The sequence below is a fragment of the Chrysochloris asiatica genome, unplaced genomic scaffold, assembly GCF_000296735.1.
Source record: "Chrysochloris asiatica unplaced genomic scaffold, ChrAsi1.0 scaffold00014, whole genome shotgun sequence".
In the NCBI taxonomy this organism is placed as follows: domain Eukaryota; kingdom Metazoa; phylum Chordata; class Mammalia; order Afrosoricida; family Chrysochloridae; genus Chrysochloris; species Chrysochloris asiatica.
This window is the reverse complement of record NW_006408532.1, coordinates 33,930,161-33,945,766: the sequence shown is the minus strand read 5'-3', so window position 1 is coordinate 33,945,766 and position 15,606 is coordinate 33,930,161. Positions and strand designations below refer to the sequence as shown.

General features: G+C 41.8%; 1 protein-coding gene and 1 pseudogene across 2 annotated transcripts in view; both read left to right on the top strand.

Moving 5' to 3' along the window:
- Nucleotides 1–7,514, top strand: part of LOC102816803 — a 79,691-nt pseudogene extending 72,177 nt beyond the window's left edge.
- The window catches only part of FRMD3 (FERM domain containing 3), a 494,426-nt gene that overhangs the window by 73,364 nt on the left and 405,456 nt on the right, over nt 1–15,606 (top strand). The gene's annotated exons all lie outside the window — the stretch shown is intronic.

Below are 15,606 nucleotides of genomic sequence, written 5' to 3'. Positions count from 1 at the left end.
TAATCATGTTTTCCGACATTCCTTTCTATCCCACTCAAGTGTCTATTTTATAGTAGTAGGCAAGGGAAACCAATATTCATAAGACAGTCAAGCATCTTAGTATTATTTCCCTTCTTCCGGGTATGCCTCCATCCCTGTATCACAGAGCCCTGTTGTTCTAGTATGTGATTTTTTTAAACAAACAAACAAACAAACACACAAACCAACCAACCAACCAGGAATTTTGTCTTAGGGTTCTCTAGAGAAATAGAACGTGCATGTATATATATGGAGTCCTGGTGTGGAGTTGTAGGGTAAGCACGAGATCGAAAGGCTGGTTTGAAACACAAAGTCAGTAGTTCAGACTCATCAGCCACCCCTCAGAAGCCCTATACATGGTTGCTATGAGTCAGACCTGACTTGATGGCACTTAACAACAACATCTGACTATACCAAAGATATATATATATATGTTGTTGTTATGTGCTATGGAGTCGGTTCCAACTCATAGCGACCCTGTACAGGGTTTCCCAGGCTGTAAATCTTTATGGGAGCAGAAAGCCTCATCTTTCTCCCACGGAACAGCTGGCAGTTTCGAACTGCTGACCTTGTGGTTCACAACCCGATTCATAACCACTACGCTATCAGAGCTCTCTCTCTCAAAATATCTATATAATATATATATATATTTGGTACATTCATATGTGATACTAGTGACGCAAATAGGAAAATGTGTAAGAGTTAATAACTCAGGATATGTTTCTGTTCTGAAACTGGTGAAAATTCAGTCTCTTAGTAGTTCTTTTAATGTAATCTGAATGTAAATTTATTTGGAGTTTTTCTTATGTTGACTCATGATAATGTTTTAGGTGAAGAAACTTGGGTGAAATTTTACCATTCTTTGGGGTACTTACATCTTGAGTGTAGTCTCCTCTGTTATTCAACCTTATCATCTCCAAGTCCCTCTGATGTGTTGCCAACCCTGGGATGTCTCCGCAGACCCTCCTGAGACAATCACTCCTGCTTCAGTGATAGTTCACATTTCCATTGCTACATTTTCCATGGACCACTGTTGGGGTAAATCTCTCTCTCTTCCATTGAGGGCTCTCTCAGTGAAGTTATGGTCCCGGTTCCCAGGGACTGACTCTGTGCAGACACATTATAGGTGCTCAGTAAATACAAGTTGCATTGAATTGGTTCACTGTCCTAGAGATCTGTTATTACACTGTACCCATGTCTCCAAAAGTCTCTTAGCAGATTTCTGAGATGAGGGAAAAGTGATTCCTATTCTAACTCTATTTTCCACAGTTAGAAGGAAGTATAATACAGACAGTCTTAGCTGTCTCTTATTTCATTGAGATAGCATTTTAGGATGGTGGTGCTAGTGCTGAAGTCTTAGTTTCTAGGGAAGCTCATTGCTAATGGCATTTTCCGCCTCACAGAACTCCTCACCAAATACTTACTAAATATGCTTGCAGTAGTTCTTGGGAGAAAATTCTTGACTGTCTACAGATTCATGTTGTTTCAAGGTGTCATTTTAAATTCGAGAGTTCAGTTTAATTCTTAGTGATTTTAAACTCAGGTATAGAGCTGAATAGCTTTTCATTGCTATTGAAAACTTAATGGTGAGAGAGAGAAAAAGTTGAAAAATTAGCTAATGTGTCTTTAGGGGAAGGCAGAGAGTACGCCCCACTGTTCTGCAGTGTATGAGCTGTGAGATCATCTGAGGAGAGATTTGACCACTTGAATAACTGGCAACCTGGAGGGCCATCTTTGGGAAAGTATTTCCTTTCTCTGCTGTCTGCTAGCTACTGATTGTAGCTTCCAAGAGACTATGGTCAAGTCTACAGGCCATTGTAGAATGTAGAGCCTGGGAGGGATATTTGGTGATGCTCAACACCATGAGTAGGAAAGGTTGATTTTTATGGCTTCACTGCTTTCAAATTTCAAAATGGCACCTCTGTGTGGAATTGAGTGACTGTAATCATGTAGTCCTGGTGTGGCGCTGTGAGCTAATGCACCAGACTGCAAAACTGTTTGAACTGCAGGGTCAGTGGTTCTAGCTCACCAGCTGCTCCTTGGAAACCCTATACGGGGTCACTATGGGTTGGAATCGACTCGATGGCACTTGACAACAACAACAACAATCATAGGATATTTTACATTGTTGTTAACTGTTATGAATTGAGTGTGTAATTATTCTCCATTTTGTGACCTGATGTAATTATCCTATGTGTTGTAAATCCCCACCTATATGATGCAAATGTGGCGGGGTTAGCGGAAGTTATGTAAATGAGGCAGTATACAACCTACACTACTCGGTTGTATTTTGAGTTAACCTCTTTTGGGATATAAAACTAGTGGGTAGAGATCTGGAGGAGCTTATTACCACCAAAAAAGAAGAGCCAAGAGCGGGGTGTGTCCTTTGGATCTGGGTCCCTGCACCGAGAAGCTCTTGGACCCAGTGGAAGATGGATGCCAAGACCCATGGAGATCTGCACGGAACTCCGGGCCCCCAGATGTTGAAAAGAGACAAGAATTATCCCCCAGAGCTAACATTTCAAATCTGGTAAAAGAGTTCCTTCTCTCTCTCTTTTTAGTTTTAAAAGTGTTTAAGAATGTTAATCTGGAAGAGAATTTTGAACTCACTGCCTACAATCACCTATTATTTTATTTTATCTTTAAACAATTTGTGTGTCTGTGTGTGAATGATAGCTGGAATTCAGGTCTTCTAAAGTCCAGCTTGGAGGACAATGCTGGGATCAATGATAGAATTTTCATCTTCCACTAGAGACTTGGGTTTGATTTCTGGTCATTGCTTACCACTTGTCTGTCTTTGGGGTTTTTCATGTTACTATGATGCTGAACAGGTCTCAGCAGAGCTTGCAGACTACAAGAGACTAGGAAGAAAGACCTGGTGATCTACGTCTGAAAATCAGTCATTACAAATTCTATGGGTCACAATGATTCTATCCCCAAATCGTCATGGGGATGGCAGAGGACTGGGCAACATTTCATTCCATTGTACATGGGGTTGTCGTGAGTTTGAGGCCTACTAGCTGGCAGCTAACAACAGCAACAATGCTTAGCTTAACATTCTATGACTTCACTGCAACTTGTTCTTTACCCTTTTCTGGTGGATGAAGTCACATCTGGGTAGTAGAAATTCTACAAACAAACTCCCAGTGATCCATGATGGCATTTCCCATCTGTCCCTAAAATTGGGGATCAGTGCTGACCCTGGTAATCCGAACACTTTGACAGGAAACCAAGCTTTATATGTGAGACACGAAGTATCTATTGCTCACTATTTAATGACCTGAAGAAGTCAAATACTCCCAAATTATTTTTCTCGGTTTTAATGGAGTTGGGTAATGTAATTAAGTGCTGTGTAGCAGTCGAGAATGACATACCGTTTACAGATATCCCATCTCCTAAAGATAGAAAAGGATCTGGAAAATTAGTCATGTGTTCATTAAATTATTTACAAATTACCCTGTGGTCTAACGAGACGGATGTTAGTGCTGAAGGCAGATCAGCTATTTTCCACATCATATTACTGAAAGGCATTTTGACCTCAGAAATATAAGACATAAGCACCTGTAATCAGAATATTCAGTTGTAATATTACAACCGAGCACAGGAGTCCTGGTGTATGGCACTGTAGGATAAGCACTAGACCACCAGGTCAGTTGGAACCACAATGTTGGTAGTTTGAGCTCACCAGTCACTTCTCGGACCCTACATAGGTCACTATGAGTCAGAACCGACTTGACAGCACTTTGCAACTGCAACAATTCTGCACATTAGGGAACATGCAGCTTAATGTAAATTTGTGGTCATTCTTTCTGGTGTAGAATTCTGATTAACGGTCATCTGTTTGGTGTCATCTCTTAGAGGATTTATTAGTGAAAGACCCAGCCAGAACTAGTCACCAGTATTTGTTTTTCTGACTGTGGCTCCAGGGACAGAATTACAACAGCCCTCCAGTATGCATGAAAGCTAAGTCATTCATATGTATGTATTTATTATCTGTAGTAATCTTTCTTTCCTGATTTTCCTGGATTATCAGACTATATTTTTCTTTAAACTGAAGTTTGCAAGATACAGTGTTTCTTGATAGAGTTTCTGTTTACAATTGTTTTGATTCTACTAAGATGCAAATAATATTTCCTAAACCAGAAGCATTTCCCATCCAGTAGATTTTGCTGCTTTGATCATTGCTATTTTATAACTTTTAAAACTGGCAATATATTTGTAAAACACCCATGTCCACACAGGATGCACAAACCGCTTTGCACTCTCCTTTACCACATTTCCCGTGACTGATGGATGATCATTTTATGGTATGCACACCTTGCCAGTATTGTTGTCCTTGCTACATACTTATCTATTGCCTCACTGATAATTGACTTCAGTTCCAGTCTTGAAGGGTGACCAAGGGCCATAGTCTCGGTTCTTATAGTCTCTATCTGACCACCAAACCTCATCTTTTTCATTTGCATTGATTTTTAAGAAAAATTTCACAGTCTCTTAATGAAAAGGCACCTATCTTTAGACTCTGAAACTTTCAACAGCTTTTTTCTCTTCTAGTGAGGACGGCAGAGTAAATTCGCCGTGAAGATCTCTAGGTGTCTTTGGAATCACAATTGTTCTGAAACACATCTTCCATGGCTCAGAGAGGTGCATGAGGGCTCAGTTCACATACTTAGATTTTGATACTCAACAATTGACATTTGCATCAGACAAGATTTTGGTTGCAGCTGTGTGAATCTATAACCACTTGTTTAAACACAGAAGGTTTTATTAAACAGGTGAAGAGAATTGGCAAGAATTATTGGCAGGATTGAAGAGACAAGTTCTGGACTGAGCTCCCAGCAGTGACTCTAAAACACTGCAGAATGGACCCACCGAAGGGGCTGCTGTTTGTCACACTAGAAAGGCCCTGTAACAGCTCCTGGCATAGAACCATGTCGCCTTTGTTATTTCCCAAACCTGTAAAAACACATATCATGTGAGTCTCAGGGGAGAGTGTGGGCTCACAGGACCCATGCTTGGAATGTTTGATTCATATTGGTCTTTTGGTTGCAGTGTTGGTGTAGTTTTGTGGGTTAATGCGCTGGACTGCAAAGTTAATTTGAACTGCAAGGTTGATGGTTCAAGCTCACCAGTTGCTCCTCGGAAACCCTATACAGGGTCGCTATGGGTGTGAACCAATTCGACGACACTGAACAACAACATTCTCCTTCTGATGTCCTGGTGTGGTGCCGTACGATTGCTAACCACAAGGTTGGTGTTCAAAACTACCAGCCGCTCCTATACAGAGTTGCTATAAGTAGGAACCAACTCAATAGATATAACACCAACCACAAATATTCCTTCTGGGTGATGAGAACTGGACAGTGTTTCATTCTGTACATAGGGTTGCTGTGACTGTGAACCAACTGGGTGACACCTAACAACAACATGCTCCTTCCTGCCTGTATGTCTTTGCAAGTACCCTTCTACCTAACTAGAATGCTTCGACCTCTTCCCTTCGGAGTGAATTATCAGCATCCTAACTTGGGCCTGCAGCCCAAGATGTCTTACTTCTTCTTCTTCTTTTTTTTTTTAACTGTCAGATTTCTTTAATAAGAACACTTCTATTTGAGCTCAGTTGTTATTTTGTCAAGTTAAATAATTATACTGTTTCTGTACAGATTTGGATTAGTAAAGACAGTAATACCATTGATGTAGTGAACCAGTGGAAAGAGACCATTACAAATCCAGAAAAAGTTATCAAGTGGCAAAAATTAAATCCATCTTGAAGATTTCACACATTAATTTGGTGAAGAACTTCACCTGTATTTAGAAGGTTTCTTATTTCAGTTTGTTGCCAAAGAAGAGACAAATGATTTCCTTAGTCGATGGAGGCCATAATTATAGAACATAATGGGTCTGATTAAAAAAAAAAAATTAAACTTGATGAAAAATGTAATTATATCAGATATCCAAAGGGAAGGAAATGTTTTAAAAATTTGCCCAGCAGACAATAAAATAAAGGATAGTGTTACAGCTGTTATAGTTTGATGCCATCCTGTCAGTTCTGACTCATAGCGACCCCCTGTAACAGCAGAATAGATGTCTTACTTCTAAGAGTCTACCCATCACAGCGTCTAGTTTTAGTTACTTTCCCATTCCACAATGACCTATTGTATGGCAATCATTCTCTTGTTGTAACTTAAAATATCATTATGGATCCTACGACAAGTACTGGACTACGAACCACAAGGTCAGTGGTTTGAGCCCATCTGCTACTCGTGGGGTAAAGCTGAGACTTTCTGCTCCTACAAAGATTTAAAGCTTCAGAAACCCTATGCAGGGTCACTGTGAGTCTGAATGACTTGATGGTACTTAATAACAACATTTTTCAGCGTGGAGCTCTGGTGTGGTGTTGTGGGTTAAAGCGCTGGGCTGCAAAGTCAGTTTGAACCACAAGATCGGCAGCTCAAGCTCACCAGTCGCTCTTCGGAAACCCTATACAGGGTGGCTATGGGTCGGAACTGACTCGATGGCACTTAACAACAACAACAATCCCACATTTTACATCTGTTTCCAGCCCCTAAACCTGGTAAAACCTTCTGTAAATTATACACACATACAGAGGCTTTAAAAAGTTCGTGAAAAAACATAATTAAAGATAATGTGGGAAAGCTCGAGCTCCTGTGGACCTAAAAGTGGCATTGGGGCCTGGCATCCCTTCCTCGCTCCGGTCCGGGCCCTTACCCATCCTACTTTTCCTAGTAAAGACGGGCTTGGCCAAACGTGTCTCAGTCACTCCTGCGTGGCCCCCGCCACACTACAAGCATCTGGCTCAAGTGGCAGACCCTCATTCACCTAGTGCGGGCATCTTGCGTACTCCCATCCATGTGGCGAGCTCTCCACAGCCAAGCCTATCACCAGGGAAACAGCTGGAGGATCCTAATCAGTGCAAGGACTCAGATCCTCGCTCTCCTACCCTTGGCATTGCCCGGACACCTATGAAGACCAGCACCAGTAAACATGAAAGCCCACTGGTGAAGCAGCTGAGTGAAGAGTTTGACACCTAAGCCCCCAAATCAAATCCTTCCCCCAGAGCCTGTTCTGCCCTTGGAGATACCTTCATCATCCCTGGAGGACCAGATACCACCTCTGAGCCAAACTGAGCTCCCCTCCAACGAGGTCTTCACCGAAAGCCCTATGGCCAGCTAGGGCTCAGACAAGCTCATGAGAGATCCTGAAACTCCCTGATCTTCAGGTTCTAAATGTAATAGACGGAAACCAAATGGCAAGGTGCTAGGGACATCCCCCTCACCACCTTGCAGGCTGACAACTCCCCTGGAACCCTGACATCACGCCAGGGTAAATGGCTTTCTCCCCTGAGTGAAAATGTTAGGCAACGAAAAGAAGGGGCCGTCCTGGGAACTGGACGACTTCTGAAAACTGGAGGACAAGGATGGGAGCAAGGACAGGACCATGACAAGGAAAACCAGCACTTTTTCATGGTAGAGGACTAGGCCCTGGGCCCAGTGGTGTCCAGTGTCCTTCTCTTTCCCTGACTTACTAATAAAAGTCTGGTTTTCTTTGACTCCCCCTAACCTACCAACTCGGGGACTAAGAGCTTGATTTGGGCTTTCTTTGTCTTTTGTATGTTTCTTGTATATTAAAGGAAGTGATTTTAAATGAAAAAAACAAAACAAAGATAATGTGGGATTAGATGTTGGGCTGCTAACTAAATGGTCAGCAGTTTACACTCACTAGCTGCTCCTCAAGAGAAAGATGAAGCTGTCCACTCCAATAAAGAGTTACAGTCTCGAAAACCCTACATAGGGTCGCTATGAATCAAAATTGATTTGATGGGAATGGTATATACACACACACACACAAATACATGCTCCTGGGTAATATAAACAGGTAACATGCTTGACTGCTAACTATAAGGTTGGTGGTTCAAGTCCATCCAGAAACTCCTAGGAAGAAAGACCTGCCAATCTACTTCCAAAAAAATCAGCCATTAAAAACCCCGTGGAGCACAGATCTACACTGACACATCTCGGCTCACCATTAATTGGAGCAGCTGGTTTTATCTTCAACCCCATATTTTGCATCTGTTTTCATCCCCTAAACCTGGTAGAACCGACAGTGAGTTTTACTGGCATTATTCATATTACATAATTACATATATCATTATTGAAGGAGTCCAGGTGTGGTATTGTGGGTTAATGCGTCAGACTGCAAAGCCGTTTGAACTGCAAGGTCGGCAGTTCAAGCTCACCAGCTGCTCCTCAGAAACCCTATACAGGGTTGCTATGGATTGGAACAAACTCAACAGTACTTAACAACAACAACATCATTATTAAGTGCTGTTGAGTTGCTTCTGACTCATAGCAACCCTATATAGGGTTTCTAAGGTTTTAAGTCTTTGCAGGAGTAGAAAGCTTCATCTTTCTCCCTCGGGGAAGCTGGCAGGCTTGAACCACAGATCTTGTGGTTTGAAAATCCAGCGCTCACTGTATGGGGATACTATGCTCCATATTATATATGTTTCTGTTGTTACAGTGCCGTGGAGTCAGTTCTGACCCTGTATAGGGTTTCCGAGGAGTGGCTGGTGAGTTTGAACCACTGATCTGGTGGTTCAAAGCAACCTTGTGGTCCAGTGCTTATCCTACAATGCCACAGCAGTACTCCATATTATATAATATGCATTATGTATACAAATTTCTTGTCAGAGATACAGTAATAAAATCCTTAAAAACATGAAGTCTAGTGTTTCCTTGGCTGTCCTACCAGCTTGCTCTCAGGCATTCTAACTAGCAGGTGCTTAATGGGTGGGTTTGCCCTACAGACGGATTATAATACCAATTGATGTCTTTAAAAATGAACACTCTGTCCATTATTATTTTGTGAGTTGCACAATTGTAAAAAGCTTCACAGTTTTTGTAGAAATCATCTGGTAGGGAATCCAGAAAATAAATATTCGTTGGGGTTTCTAAACAGATGGGATGCTATTTCCAAAAATGTACCCGGTAGGAGCTCCCTGAAAGCACGAGCCTCATTGGGCAATGGCTGAGACTTGATAACTCGTCTTGGGGACAGTGAAGAGTCATCCAAGGAGAAGGTCTGGCAAAGTGCAAGTGATTTGCTGTCCTCACGTTTTCTTTGGTTTATGTTTGATTCGCTAGGCTTCCCTTCATTGTTCTTGGAAGCATGTGTGTGTACATGTGTGTTAAATCTAACAGCATTTCCCATGTGTGTTGTGTATGCAGGATATTGGTTCTCAAGTTGCTCTCTGAAAAAGGGTTCTGTGGTCCAGTACCTTTGGGGAATACTGCAGTCCCTGTCTTGGAGATGTACACTAGCATCTGAAGAGCTCTGCCCAGGAAGCTCTTCCAGGAAGAGGAAATGGGCTTAATTTTACTCAGTCTTTACACACTCTTCCTTATTTCATTTGGCATGCCTCTTGCCTCTTCTCTAGACCAGGAGTCCTGGTGTGGTGCTGTAGGATAAACACTTGGCTGTTAACCTCAAGGTCAGTGGTACTAACCCACCAACTGCGCCTCAGAAACCTATTGTTGTTAAGTGCCATCGAGTTAGTTCCCATTTATAGCGACCCTGTATAGGGGTTTCTGAGGAGCGCCTGGTGAGTTTGAACTGCTGACCTTGTGGTTAGTAATCCAGTGCTTATCCAATAGGCCACACCAGGACTGTGATCCAGATATGTTGTTGTTAAGTGTCATTATGTCAGCTCCAACTCATAGTGACCCTGTATAGGATTTCAGAGGAGCAGTTGGTAGGTTTGAATCACTGAGCTTGCGGTTCAAACAGACCTTGTGGTCCACACCAGGACTCCCAGAAACCGTATACAGGGTTGCTATGAGTCAGAACCTACTCCACGGTATTTAACAACAACTTCTTCAGATTACTTTAGAACGTCCCACAGAATTATTCTCAAATTGAATACTCTGGAAATTTTGGGCAAGCTAAAGATTTATAGATGGAATTTGGATATAAATAAATTATTGTACTCAACATTAAAAAAATCTAGTATTCAATCTTCCTTTAATGTGATTAGCCCCGTTCCATATTCTTAGTGCAAATTTGTTTAATTATATATGGGTTTTCCTTTAATGTGTTATTGTGGCATTTTGTTTTGTGCAAAAGGTTTTAGCTTACTAAAAATCTCTTCTATGATTATTTACAAAAGCTGGAAACAAATTTCTCTTAGGAAGATAACTGTCCTTTTTCTATCCCTACATAAGTCATCTTTTCTCTTTTGTTTGTGTTTTTCCTTAAAATGCCCCTCATGCACAGAACTGGGTTAATCATAATCCATCGTTCTTGACATATTCTCACCATTGGAACATGCACTACCACTTTTATTTGCTTATTGTTATTGTTGTTAAGTGTCGCTGAGTCAGTTCTGACTCATAGTGATCCTGTATAGGGTTTCTGAGGAGCAGCTGGTGGGTTTGAACCACTGACCTTGTGACCTTGTGATTTGCAGTCCAGTGCTGATCCTACAGTGCCACAACAGGAGTCCAATTCGTTTGTTAGTGTGTTTATAATAATGTACTAAGCATCCACAAACCTGCTGCTCATCATGAAAGCAGGCGTCTTAGCATAAATATTCTAGCTATTCTTAGCCCTCGGTTCTTCCATATCCATTTTGAAATCATCTTAATGTGTTCTATAAAAACCATGCCTGAAAGCAGAGACAGGAAACTCAGGGCAAAGGGACAGAAGATTCAAGTCTGGAAGCTAATTACTGAGGAGTGGGTAGAATCTGGAAATATCAGTACAGGGCAGAATACTTTAGTTCTCCAGGCTGGATAAACATAACAGGAATGTGAGTCAAAAGCCTTTCTTTATCAGTAGTAGAGCCTTGTCATGAGGAAGACTTGGTATTTGGCTTGTGGTTGTTGTTGTTGTTATGTGCCGAGGAGTCGATTCCGACTCATAGCGACCCTATACAGGGTTTCCGAGGCTGTAAATCTTTACGGGAACAGAACGCCTAGTTTCGAACTGCTGACCCTGAGGTTCGCAGCCCGATTCGTAACCACTACACTACGGCTTGTGGTTAGATGGGGTTTATTGTTGCTGTTATGTGCCGTGGAGTCAGTTTCCACTCATAGCGACCCTGTACAGGATTTCCGAGGCCGTAAATCGTTACGGGAGCAGAAAGCCTCATCTTTCTCCCGTGGAACAGCTAGTAGTTTCGAACTGCTGACCTTGTGGTTCACAGCCCGATTCGTAACTACTACACTACCAGAGCTCCTTTTGATTCCAATTCATAGCAACCCTACAGAATAGAGTAGAAACTGCTCCAAAGGGTTCCCGAGACTAAATTTTTACAAGAGCAGACAGACTCATCTTGCGCCTGAGGAGTGGCTGGTGGGTTTGAAGCACCAACCTTGCAGTTAGCAGTCCATTACTTAGCCTGCTGCGCTACCAGGGCTTCATGATAATTGGCTCAAAGAAGCCGAATTATATTGAAACTTGACAACAAAGTCTTTGTATTGTAGAACTAAGATCAGAATATGATGTGGGTTCTGAGTGAGAGCAGCAGCCAGCTGTCTCAATATTGAGCTGATTGTGCTGGTGGTGGTGGTGATGTGCCGTGGAGTTGGTTCCGACTCATAGTGACCCTGTACAGGGTTTCCAAGGCTGTAAATCTTTACGGGAGCAGGAGGCCTCATCTTTCTCCTGCAAAACATTTGGTAGTTTCGAACTATTGACCCTGAAGTTAGCAGCCCGATTCCTAGCCACTATACTACCAGAACTCCTTCCTCACTAGAGAGAGCATCCATTGTAGTCTGGATATACCTGGTTCAGAGGTTCCAGCTGTTGGGGCTAGAATGGTCTCAGGCAGTGTTTCCTCAACCTTGGCTGCACAAGAGACACCTGGGGGAGTTTTGTGTGGCCCTGTGCCCTGGCCATGCTTCTGACTGAGTAAATCAGAAATCGGGGCTGGGGATGAGGTGGGGGTGGGCTCCAGGCATCAATGTTTTCTAAAAGGTTGTGAACCTTTGCTAGAGAAACTGGACATTTCATAATACAATCCTTATGTGTTTTTTAAATTCTTAAATGATCTTGGTTGAAGTCAGGCTGCTGAGTCCTAATCATTTCCCACCTCTTCCTGCCGTCATTCAGGGGAACACTTTTTCTGATTTAGGTATCAGAAGTGTCTACATTGAGCTGACGCTTTTCAAACTTTTATGCGCATACAAATCACCTGTGGGTCTTATTAAAAGTAAGATTGTGTCTCAATATGGAGCCCTGGGTGGTGCAAATGGTTAAGTGCCCGGATTGGACTAATAACTGAAAGGGTGTCAGTTTGGACGAAAGAGGTAGTGTGGAAGAAAGACCCGGTGAGCTGCTTTTGAGAGGTCATAGCTTTGAAACCCTTGTGAAGCACAGTTCTACTCTCTAAGCTTGGGGTTGACATAATTTGGGATTGACTCAATGGTACCTAGCTGGTGGAGCCTGAGAATTTACATGCCTAATAAGTCTTGGTGTGGCACTGCAAGATAAACACTGGACTGCTAAACATAAGGTCAAGCCAACCAGCTGCTTCTCAGAAACCTTATACAGGGTGGTTGTGAATCGTAATCAACTCGATGGCACTTAACAATAACAAGACAACAGTAAGCTTCCAGGTAATATTGTTAACCACACTTTGAGTAGCAGGATGCTAGGCTTAAAACTGTTTATCTGATCTTACTTGTCCTTTTATTCATCACACTTACCAAAAGCTGTTTATTCCCTGCCAGATACTTTGCTAGGTAGGTATGGATGATGTGGCTGTGAACAAGAGAGAGCCCCATCCTAAAGAATCATCAAATCTAGGAGGAAGGCAGTAAACCCATCATTTCTCAAGTAATTATCTAAATACAATTATGCCTATGTGCTACAAAGGAAAAGTACAGGCTGCTTTCTAGGAGACAGCATCATAAGGAGTTTTGATTTAGTTAGCAGGATGTGATTGTGACTCATGTGGCAAAGTAAACCCCCAGAGATCCCTGCTGTGTACTGATGCTCATTCTGGCTGTGGGAACTTCTTCCTGAAGTTTCTAAAAACACTGGCTATGTTTAGTGCGGGGTCCTGGTGTGGCGCTCTGGGCAAAAAAGCACTGGACCACAAGGTCAGTGGTTCAAATTCACCAGCCACTCCTGAAAACCCTATACAGGGTTACTCTGAGTCGAAATTTACTTGATGACACTTAACGACAACAATGTTTAGTGCATTGACTCTATTTTCCTGCTGCCCAGCACTCTCTAACTCCTCAGACTTCCCTTGTATCCCCACTCCCCTGAAATCTACACCTGTTTCTTTTCCGTGTGCCAGTTTCAGGTTGCTAACTACTGATGCACGGCTTCATCTAGTTGTTAGGTGCTGTCAAGTTGGTTCTGACTCATAGCAACCTTATGCACACAGAACAAAACACTGCGTAGCCCTGAGCCATCCTCAAAATTGTTGTTATGCTTGAGTCCATTGCTGCTGTCACGGTGTCAATCCATCTCATTGGGCGTCTTCTTCTTTTACACTGACCCTCTACTTCAGCAAGCAGGATTTCCTTCTCCAGGGACTGACCTTTCCTGAGACTATGTCGAAGTATGAAAGACAAAGTCTCACCATCCTGGCTTCTAAGGAGCTTTCTGACTATACTTAAATTCCAACACAGATTTGTTTATTCTTCTGGTAGTTCATGGTACTTTCAAATATTCTTCTCCAACACCATAACTCAAATGTATCAGTTCTTCTATAGTTTTTTTTAGTAGGCATGTAGTTGTCCAAACTCAACGTATTCTGGAGCAGATTCCTCAATCTCTTCCCCAAACCAGCTCTTCTTCAGTATATCTGACATTGCCACTACTGTTTTCTGAGCCAGTCAGTCCAAACCCTGCCTTTTTGACAACTGATAAAGATTTTACAATTGTTAACCCAAAGATGCAGTGCATCCTTTTGACCATAGGATCTAAAATGGTATATTTTACATGTACTGGATTCATGTTAAGTGCCGTCGAGTTGGTGACTCAGTGATCCTGTATAGGGTTTCCAAGAAGTGGCTGGTGGGTCTGAATTTATCCTACAGTTCACTGCTTATGCTACACTGCCATTTGATTCTTAGATGGCCTAAATTAAATAAATAACACATTGTAGACACCAGCATTCGTTTAGTCCCATGCATTTTTGCTAAATGTTATATATACATTAGCTTACGCAATCCTCCCAATAACTTTCTAGGGAAGTATTGTCACCTTTCATAGGTAAGGGAAGTGGGGATCATAGAGTACCCAGCTAATAAATCACAGAAGCATTTTAATCTATATTTTCCAACTTCAAAAGCCGTTGTTTTTTTTTAACTACATGCTTTGTGTACTGTAAAGTTCTCTCTAGACTTTTATTATTAGGAGTATATATTTAAAATACAAGCTCTTTTATTATTGCTTATGAATTTTCCCCCTCAAATGTGAAAAATATAAACGGTGTCTTATGAAATCAGGTTTGTTGCTACTGCTGCTTCATGTCATTGAGTCATTTCCAACTCATAGCGACCCTGTATAGAGTTTCCAGGAGTGCTGGTGTGGGGATGTAGGATAAGCACTGGACTGCTAACTGAAAGGTAAAAGGTCAATGGTTCAAACCCACCAGCTGCTGCTCATCACCTACATGGGTTTCTATGAGTTAGAAGCAACTCGACAACACTTAACAACAACAATAATGTAGTTTCTGAGACTATAAATCTTTACAGGCACAGAAAGCCTCATTTTTCTTCTGCAGAGAGGCTGTTGGATTTGAACTGTTGATGGATTTGAACTGCTGACCTTGCTGTGGTTAACAGTCCAATTCATAACCATTATGCTACCAGGGGTCCCTATGAAATCAAGTTTAGTTACTTTAAAACAACTGTGTCTAGTCCATGTACAGAATAAATATTAATTTCCTTTCATAAATATTGATTTCTTTCATAAATTAAAATACTCACTATTGGGGGTTCTTTCTTTCTTTCTTTTTAAATAATATATTTACTTTCCACTCTGGACATTTTCTACTGATTCATTTTCTAGATCACTAATTCTCTCATTAGCTGGATCTGTTCTCTTGCAGATCCATCTGTCTTTGTTATTAAGTGCTGCCCAGTTGAGTTAGTTCTGACTTAGAGCCACCCTGTGTAGGGTTTCCAAGGAACAGCTGGTGATTTGAACCGCCAGACTTGTGGTTAGCAGTCCTTACTCTATGATGCTACATATAGTGTTAATTTCTGTTACATTGTACTTTTCAGTTCTAGAATTCCCATTTGTTATTAAAAAAATTATATACATGTAGATTGCAGCTCCCTGGTGAGATTGCCAGTATTGTCATCTATTTCCTCAAATATGTTAATAACAATTATTTAAAAATCTGTATTTAATAACCTCTTGTGTGGTGCTGTAGGTTAGTGCACTGGGCCGCAAGGTCAGTTTGAACTGCAAGGTCGGTGGTTCAAGCTCACCAGCCGCTCCTCAGAAATCCTATGAGTTGGAACTGATTCGATGGCAACAACAACAACAACAACATATTAGTGTAGTGGATTACAAGCTGGACTGCTAACCGCAAGGTCAGCAGTT